Genomic DNA, 9881 nt, shown 5'->3' on the forward strand with positions numbered 1-9881 from the left:
AAAACCAACTTCTAAAATCTCTCCGGATGCGTTTAGAAGTATCCCGCAATGTGCTAGTTATTCACGCATTGTTGAAAAGCGTCCTTAACATAACTTTTTAACCGTGGCAGAGTGTTTGCCGTGCCGCTATTAAATCTCCTCATCATAAGCAAGTGACGTGTATTCTTGTAGGATATGCGGAGCCAAGCACCACACCAGATTGGCCATATCTGGTTCTGGTGATAGGGTGCTTTGTCGACTGTATCCTGTGTGATCAGGCCGCACTCCATGTCTCGTTATTCAATTTCATCCGTGTTCAGACTATTTAATACAATGGCAAGAGAAGCCCAAGAGCTGGTAATGCTATCTCACTGTAAAATTGTATTGAAATAAGGAGTCCCTGAGAATTTTTTTCCGCTCTAGAATTGCGGCGGGTTAGGGATACAAACTTTTGTCCTCTTTCATGCGATGCTTATTCTTACCTCTAACCAATAGCTGCATCCCTAGCGTACAGGAATACTGTAGGAACAATAACAGAATTTTAATTCTTAAAGAAGGGGACGACAACCACTTGAAAATCTGTCACTGCTGAGCTCAGTGACAGAATGAGAGCAAGCTGAGGCCTAATCGGCCAGTGGTGGGTGGTGATGGAAACATTTATTGCCAAGCAATGCAGAGGGGGCAAACCCTGCCTCCCCTTACGTGGCACGAGGCAACCAATAGGGGGTTGCCCTTAAAGGGCAAAGGACAGTCCTTGGAGGGCTATCCGCTTCAAGGCGTCGCTAATTATCCGGCGCTGGTCAGCAGCAGCATGCAGAGCTGGCCAGGAGGGTCTCCCAGTATTTATTTATTTATTTATTTATTTATTTATTTAGGACATACTGCAGGCCCAGTGAAGGGCCCTGGCAGGAGGGGCACAATAAACACAATACAAAAAAGCACAAAACAAAAAGTACAAGGCAAGTAAAAAAAAATCAATGAACGGCCTGTTCAATGGCATCAATGTCAACTGTTGATGATGGTGGCAACTGATTCCACTCGTTAATAGTGCGGGGAAAAAAAGAGAATTTGAATATGTTAGTTCTGGCAAAGTAAGGTTTTAACGATTCAGTGTGCCTGTTTCTGGTTGACCTGGACGTTATCGGTTGGAGATACAAATCGGGGGCCATTGACAGTTTGTTAGTTTTCAATAGAAAGAGAAATCTTAACCTTAGTATTCTACGCCGAGTTTCAAGGGACTGTATATTATGTTGAAGCAACAGAGCAGATGGTGAGTCAGTGGTGCGATATTTAGAAAATATAAACCGAACTGCTTTGCGCTGAATTCTTTCAAGGGCATTAATGTTAGTCTTTGTGTGAGGATCCCAAACAGTGCATGCATACTCAAGTTTTGGTCTAATCATGGTGTAATATGCCAATTGCTTAACGTTAGGGGGAGCTTGTTTTAACTTGTGCCTAAGAAAACAGAGATTGCGAAACGAAGAAGAGCATACGGTTTCAATATGTTTATTCCAACTAAGATTATTCGTTAGTGTTACTCCTAGGTACTTGTATTCTTTGACTTCTGAAAGGTGCCGAGTGGGAAGATTATATGAAAAGGAATGAATGTTTCTTTTATTAGTGATCCGCATAAATACTGTCTTGTCAGCGTTTAGTTCCATCCCCCATTTAACGCACCATTCACTAACATTCTGTAGGTTATGATTAAGTAAAATTTGGTCGCCTGGAACTTTAACTTCATTAAACAAAACACAATCGTCGGCAAACAACCTAATTTGAACAGGATGAGAGATGATGTCTGTAATGTCATTAATATAGATTAGAAACAGTAATGTCCCAAGGACACTGCCCTGCGGGACACCAGAAGTGACTGGAAGTTTGTTAGAACAATGACCATCGATACTAACATATTGAAATCGGTTAGATAAATAAGCCGCAACCCAATTAACAATAAAAGAAGGAAGACCTACAGATTCAAGTTTATGGATAAGTTTATTGTGCGGAACTAAATCAAAAGCTTTCTTAAAATCTAGAAATATGACATCTATTTGGCCGGAATTGTCCAGAACTTGAGCGAAATTATGAATTACGGATGTAAGTTGGGTGACCGTAGAAAAGCCTTTGCGAAAACCATGCTGAAAAGCCGATAATTTGTTGTTGTCATCGAGAAATGTTTTAATGTAATTGGCTACGATATGTTCAAGAAGTTTGCAGCATGAAGAGGTCAACGATATGGGACGGTAATTATTAAACAATGCGGCATCACCTGTTTTGTGTATGGGAACGACACGGGCCACCCTCCAATCGGGTGGTAGACTTGAAGACAAAAGAGAAGCACGAAAAATGATAGCAAGAAAGTGCGAAACCATCTCAGCATAACGATGTAAAAATGAATTAGGTATTTCGTCAGGCCCAGGAGTTGCTTTTGTTTTAAGATTCAAAAGCATTGCAAAAATACCAGGTTGAGATACGAGATCGTGCACAGGCTGGGAACAAGAATCACGAGTTGTGAAATTATTTGCAGGTTGGGAAAACACACTGTGAAAATATGAATTGAACTTGTCAGCAATATATTTTTTGTTGGTGAGCAACGTGCCCTGATGCATCATCGCAGGCAGAGATTTTTTTTCTTTGCTTAAAAAATTCCAAAATTTCTGAGGAGCGTTACGAATAAAATTTGGCAAAATGTTTTGAAAGTAATGTCGCTTAGCAGCCGCAACAGCTTTGGTCAAAGAAGCCTGCTTCATTTGAATGATGTTGTGAGGGACACGGGCTCTCCTTAAGCGTTTAAGTTTTCTTTTGAGATGCAAGATTTCTCGCGTAATCCAGGGATTAGATTTGCCACTTTTTTTAGCTCTTGATGGAATAAATTGGTTGATACAATATGTGCATATGTCTTTAAACTTGGTCCAGAGATCAGATGTGTCAGTTCCGACAAAGGTGCTGAGACACAGATCTAAACAATCTAATACACTCTCATCCCTGGCACGCGAGAAATCTTTTACAAACACAGTTTTGGACGGTACGGCACATTTATCAGCGACGAAATCGCATGTGAAATACACCAACTCATGATCAGATAGTCCTTGATGGATCGAAACAGAAAACATTTCAAAAGAGCGGTTCACAAAAATCAAGTCAAGAATGGAAGCAGATGAGCCTTGAATACGTGTAGGTTGTCCGACTACCTGTTTCAAATTGTGACACAGCATAATATCAAATAAGTGTTCAGCATTTGCGCAGTGTCGTGAATGAGATGAGGCCAACTCCCAATTATGACTCCGCCGTGGTTGGGGCTGGAGGTTGTGGGAAGGTAGGCCATGTGAGAAGGGTATGAATAAGGTCTCCCGGTTTCCCACAGAGCATACAGGAGGGAAGGAACTGATCGGGGTAGCGGGCATGAAGAAGAATAGGGTAGGGAGCAGTATGTGTCTGGAGTCGGCGCCAGTGGGGGGCCAGGGTTAGGGTTAGAGAGGGAGCCAGCGGCGCGTAAACGCGCCGGGTATCTCGGTAGTGGGTCAGAATATATCGGAAGGTAAGCAGACGCTCCCGGGATGGTGGAGGGGGTCCAACTCCAGCCCGGAAAGTGAGACCTCGGGCGAGGGAGTGGACCTCCTCGTTACCGGGGACGCCTGCGTGTGCGGGGGTCCAGATAAGGGTTACAGGGCAGGTGGGGTGCCAGAAGTGTAGAAGCCGAGCCGTGGTGTGGGATATCAGGCATTCAGCGAAATTGGATTGGGCGGATTTTGAGTCGGATAGAATTTTGGTGGCAGTGGTGGAGATGAGAACGAGTGCAATGGCTGCTTCCTCTACAATTTCGGATGAGTCTGTAGTGATGGAGCCCGATGCGAGTAATCAGCCAGTGTACCGGGCTAGATTTCGTAGATGCTACTTGACAATACGCAATCTCACACCCCCAACCATGTGATAAAGCAGCGCGCACGCTATAACCAACCCATATGCATAGAATTCCTAGATTACCAAAAAGCGTTCACTTTGTCGAAACCTCTGTAGTGATGCAGGCACTGAGGCAAAAAAGTTTAGAAGAGGCATATGTAAACGAGCTGTAAATTATCCATAGCGAGGGCAAAGTCACGTCATATTCCTTAATAGAGAAGGAGAATAAATCCCAATCAAGAAAATTTTCTGTGGCTTAGCTAAGGTTACGTCTGGATATCTGGAAGAGAAAAGCTCTCGCAGCTTTTCAGCCAACTCCTAAACTACCACTCCTGAATCGGTGTTTCTGCGCCGTCCCACTGTTGCTTCTTCTTCTCCTTCCATGGCGAGTGTCTGCGTCTGTTCTATGGGCAAGCGCGCCTTATATACCCCTCCTTTCAAATGCGCACTGCGCCAACACCACCTAGACGAACTTAAGGCCTCTGCGCTGAGAGCTGACGTCACAGCAACGTCACAAGGATGAGGCCGGTGTCGCGACGCGGCTCTGCTCCTCTAGAGCGGGCGCGCATCGAGGCACCCTAGCCGTGGAAGTCGCAACGGGGCGCGAGAAACCGGTCTGCCCCAAGCATGCCTTCCTTGAATTCCTAGACGGGAATCGGGAAGCCACTGCACGTGGCTCCGGCAGGAGCGGTCAGTCGCCTTTCGTGTCCGATGGTGTGTTCACGGCTTATTTGGCTGCCGTCTATTTCTTCTGTGCGCGAGTGCTGTGATGACGCTTCGACATTAACGCAAAAATGCCGAACAAATGTTGTGTGCCTCAGTGCCGAGGTAACAATAAAACGGGACCAAAGGTTCATGTGTTTAAGTTCCCGCAAGATAAAGCGCTGCAGCAATCATGGATACGTGCCATTCCACGGAAAAACTTCGTCCCTTCTGAGCATTCCAGGGTAAGAGATGAATAATTTTTTTCCATTCGTCCTCTTTTGTAGCTTTTAATTGTAGCACCGCCAAACTTGCAAAACGTTTTGGGTACCTTCTAAATGCGTATTTAATATTTGATCACGCCTTCTTATTTGTAGCAGGCTGTTACTTATATTAGACAAATATTTCTTTTTTAGGTCTGTGAGCATCACTTCACCGACGACGACATCGTGCGAGAGGCGTCATATGTCGACGATGCTACAGGTCGAGTGACGACAGCAGAGTTATCGCATCTGCGCCTTCGGTCAGGTGCAATTCCATCATTATTTCCAGGCTGCCCTAGTTACCTATCAAGCACAAAGACTTTAAGAGAGGAGCCAGAGGCGAAGCGAACACGCCTGGAAGCTGCTTCAATGCAAAGAGGAATTTCTGAGTCAATTCGGACATTTCGCAATGCCGAGGAAGCGGACAAAATCACCACCTTAAGGGACCTTGCTAGCGAAGTCAGAAGCCATATGTCACAGTTCTGGCATGTAATTGAGGCCAGTGAGCGTCTCATGTTGGTGCACATCATAGAGGAGGAAGCTCCATGGATTAAATATTCAATTGTAATAAAATCAGACCTCAGTATCACATTGTTCTTTGTGAAGAAGCCGCTCACAAGACTGGGCCCTAACTTGCCTATTCCGAGTGCAGCCAGAAGCAAACGAGAAATAATAGAACTCTTCCAAAACGTTGAGAATTGGGACAAGGGCTTAAATTCAAATTCTGGCGATGCAAACGAAGACATCGGCGACACTATTCGGCTGCTGCTGAACAAGTTTTCCACGACACCAGCCGACGACAAAGCCAAAGCAATAGAATTCCTGAGCGAGCAGCTGAACCTGCTTTTTTTGGAGAAGGAGCGGAGACGGTACTCCGGTGAATTCATGGTTTATTGCTGCAATCTTTTTACGGTATCACCGCACGCATATAAATACATCCGCAGCTATGGATATGTCACCCTGCCCCACCCTATGACCATTCGGTCGATATGTTCGTCATTTGGTATGAACCCAAGACTGGAACATCATGGTCCGACGTTCCTGAATTATGTTAGAAAGAGGATCTCGGAACTCGATGATCGCCAGCGCTTCGTTACCTTGATGGTCGATGAAGTCCATATTAAACCTTATTTTGATTACAAAGGGGGCAATATAACTGGTGCAGCACTGAATTCATCGGAAGTCGCTACCAGTGCTTTCGTCTTCATGATACAGAGCGTCGCATGCCCTTTCAAGGAAGTGGCCCACATTGTGCCAGTGCACAAAGCCGATGGGGAGTTTCTGCACAATTTACTGAAAGATGTGATATGTGGGCTAGAAAACATTGCCTACAGAGTTTTATGTGTAGTCAGTGACAATCATTCTGTGAACAGAAAGGCAATGTCTCAGTTTACAACGCTGCCAACAAATGCAATTTTATATCCGCACCCCTCTGACCCATCGAGACCTCTCTTTTTTGTAATTGACCCAGTGCATATACTCAAATGCATCCGAAATAATTGGCTCAACCAAAAAAACGACCAACTATGCTTTTATTTTCCTGACTTCAATGAAAATTCCAACCAGCCTACACGCATGCGCACAGCATCATTTGCTACAATCAGAGAAGCTTACAAGCTGGAGAGTGATCAGCTTTTGAGGTACGGTTACTCGCTGTCTAGAAAAGCCTTGTACCCGTCTAGCCTTGAGCGGCGGAATGTGAAGTTCGCCTTGCAGATTTTTAATGATTCCCTGCCACCAGCGCTTCGTGCTCTTGGAGAAAAACACAGCTTACTCTTTCCTGAAGATACAGCGAGTTTCATTGAAGTTATAGCGAAGTGGTGGAAGGTTGTGAATGTTAAAACCCCATGGAAAGGAAAACGACTGAATGACCGATTTCAAGAGCCAGTTTTTCCTTCGGAGGATGACATGAAGGTGGCTTTCCTCTACAAAATTTTGGACTGGCTTGATTCTTGGAAAGAGAAGAATCTGGACAGCGGGGTGCTCACAAAGGAAACCCATGCTTCTCTGCATCAAACAGCCCATGCACTGGTTGAAGTCAGCAGGTATTGCTTCGATGAACTGCAGCTTTCATACGTCCTGCTCGGCAAGTTCCAGACGGACAGCTTAGAGGACCGCTTCGGGAAATACAGGCAACTTGCTGGCTCCCAATATCATGTTTCTATTAGGCAAGTTTACGAGAGCGAAACTAAATTACGGCTGCAAAATACTTTGCCCACAATCGCAAGTGCTTGCGGAACGAATAGCTCCTTCGATGAGCAATGGGAAGATCTGCGAAAGCAGATAGAAACACCGCATCCTAACTGTAACGTTGTAGTTACGAGAGATGCCTTGTCAAAAATACAAGACATTATCCCCGTCCTGGTGTAGGTGGCAGGATATACAGTCTACACGACTCTTAAGAAATTAAACTGCATAAAATGTCGGGCAGCATTGACAGTCGGCAAGACTATCACTGTCTCTGCAGCTCAAAAGTACTATCACTTGGTGAAAGATATAGACCGAGGTGGCCTCATTTTCCCAGCGTTGTTTGCTGTAAATGCTGTAACCCACAACTATGTTGTTGTTGAACAAGTGTCCAAGAAAGCGGAGTTCTTGAGGAGCCCGAACCAGCGCCGTCTAGTCACCGAACTCACATTACAGCTGCTTGCAGATCAAGAGTCATCAGATTTTGACACCTGCGAAGATGGGCACACAGTTGAGCTTCTGTTGAAGCATGTGTTGTGGAGCAGTACTAACATTCTGCTCAAAAACTTCTGCGGCAAGCTCAACGATGATGTAGCCGATGCAAATGCTAAGGCTAAGGAAAGAAAAGCTGCAACGCTTTCAAGGAAGTGAAAAGTTGTTTGTTTGTTTGTTGCTGGTGACTTTTAAATGTATATATTATTCCGCATCAAGAACAGTGTTACAATAATCGAAATGTAAATAAATGTTTTGTACCTGTAAATCTCTCCACTGATGTCTCAACTTGAGTAAAAACAATCTTTTGCAGCCAACTGTGCTGCCGCCTCATATCCTCGCGCAGTAAAAAAGAAACATGCATGCTCCTCGGAAAAACCGGTGAGGCCCCATCCCTGTGACGTCACTGGAGGAGCACTGAGGCCTTAAGTTCGTCTAGGTGGTGTTGACTGCGCACGGCTGCGGCGAAAGGTCAAATGGTGGCGAGGAGGAGAAGCGGCGGCGCACATGCGCAGTAGCGCGCGGCGGCGGTGGCGACAGGTCAGGTGACGGAGTCAGCGGCGGCGGCAGCGGTGGCGGCGGCGACGGCGGCCACCTGCGCGATACGTGACGTCGCACGGTTTTGCGCATGCGCGGAAGTTGCAAATCTGGCCTCCGGCTCACGCGAAACGCGATGTTGACTAGCCTAGTGAAGCTTTTCGCTTCAAAAGGTGTCAGGCAGGGAGAAACAAAGTCTCCAGAAGCATCCGTCTCGTAAGCGGCAGGTGCTGGGCACTTCGGCAAAGGCTTTGCGTAATTATCGCTCTAATAGCTTCACAAATGGTGGGGCCAAAATAAAAATGCAGAGAACAATGACCAAAAAGTTTGAGCGAGTTATAATGTCGTGGCGGTAAGGCTCCCACCTCCGCCTCCGATGCCTCGACCAATCCACGCTGGGGACAAGAGCCATTTGTTCATTAATGGCCAGGTGTTCGCGCCTGTTCTTACAGAGACACGGACGCCACCCGTCAGGACCCAGATAACGGCAGGGCGCTGAACGTTTGCGCGTTCTGAACGCACCCTTCCTACCAGAATCGCGAAGGAGATATTCCAAAGGCCAACCTGGGCGGCAGCAATGTTACGCTGACTGCCTTGGAGGAACATTGGAAAGCAGCCTTCCAATCCGATGAGCCTGCGCTCTCGGCCAAGATTTTGGTGTTAGCTTACTGGTATCGTGTGCAATGTATACATGTATCGTTTGGGGATTGGACGACAGATGACAGAAACACCCGTAAATATGGTAAACCGGCGAGAGATATACTGACTCATAGAGAGAAAACTGCTTCCAGCACTTGTGCTCATCTTCATCATCAGGATATACGCAGTGAGATAATTCCAGAGCAAACGAGTCTACCATGATCGCCATCTGACTGAACATTATAGAATACGTGGCATCCCGAAATGCAAATCTCCTGTGTGTTCTTTGTGTTTTCTGCATGACTCGTATGAAACCGATATGTAACACACCAAGTCGATAGGGACTTAAAGGTGCACTGAAGAGGAATCTGAACTCGTCTTTTTGCCGCGGGAACTCGATCTACACGTTCTCAGCATTCTTAGAAACTTCGGTTTATTGCCCTGTGTGGCTGATTTTCCTAATTAAATCCAATTAACGTCCGGCTCCCGCCTTTTTTTTTTTTTAATTCTCCCTCGTACGGTGGGCGGAGTCCACCAAAGCGTGGAGTGCCTTGCAGCCAGCTCCGTGGAGGCTTTGCTTTCGCTTTATTTTGTTTTTTAGGTTTCCGTGAATAAATAGTTTCATTCGCAGATGATATAGCCGCAAAATAAGCCCGCAGAAATAAAAATACGCGCGGACTATTTGCTTCTACGGACTACTACGTATTACTCCGCCGATGGAAGAGCGGCAAGCCGCCGCGGGACTGGCTGAAAGGCACTCCACGCGTTGGTCGACTCCGCCCACCGTACGAGGGAGAATAAAAAAAAAAAAGGGCGGGAGCCGGACGTTAATTCGATTTAATTAGGAAAATCAGCCACACAGGGCAATAAATCGAAGTTCCTAAGAATGCTCGGAACGTGCAGATTGAGTTCCCGCGGCAAAAAGACGAGTTCAGGTTCCTCTTCAGTGCACCTTTAAGGGAACCGCAGCGGTGGCCTATTCGCTTGAGCATCCACCTCGTATGCGGGAGGTGCGGGTTCGATCCCTAGTGCCACCGAGTACCTACCAGTGGTACAATGGTACAAGCTTTCTCCTGCCAGGTGCTCGGCTTCTTAGGGTGGAATGTTTGGGAAATAGTTCTTTGATCCAACCTTGAGTTGAAGAAGAAACCTTCTGCCTTGGCGCTATTTTTCCACAGAGGCCCT

The 9881-nt window shown here is 46.2% G+C and overlaps 1 pseudogene across 1 annotated transcript; it reads left to right on the forward strand.

Moving 5' to 3' along the window:
- The first annotated feature begins 4326 nt into the window (after window positions 1–4326).
- On the forward strand, window positions 4327–7788 carry LOC149371317 (uncharacterized; annotated as a pseudogene). Its single transcript, XR_016286657.1, has 2 exons — window positions 4327–4823; window positions 4995–7788. The product of XR_016286657.1 is annotated as an uncharacterized LOC149371317 (transcript).
- Window positions 7789–9881: the final 2093 nt, after the last annotated feature.

The sequence above is a fragment of the Amblyomma mixtum genome, chromosome 1 (assembly GCF_055824585.1).
Source record: "Amblyomma mixtum isolate Tamu chromosome 1, ASM5582458v1, whole genome shotgun sequence".
NCBI classification, from domain to species: Eukaryota; Metazoa; Arthropoda; class Arachnida; order Ixodida; family Ixodidae; genus Amblyomma; species Amblyomma mixtum.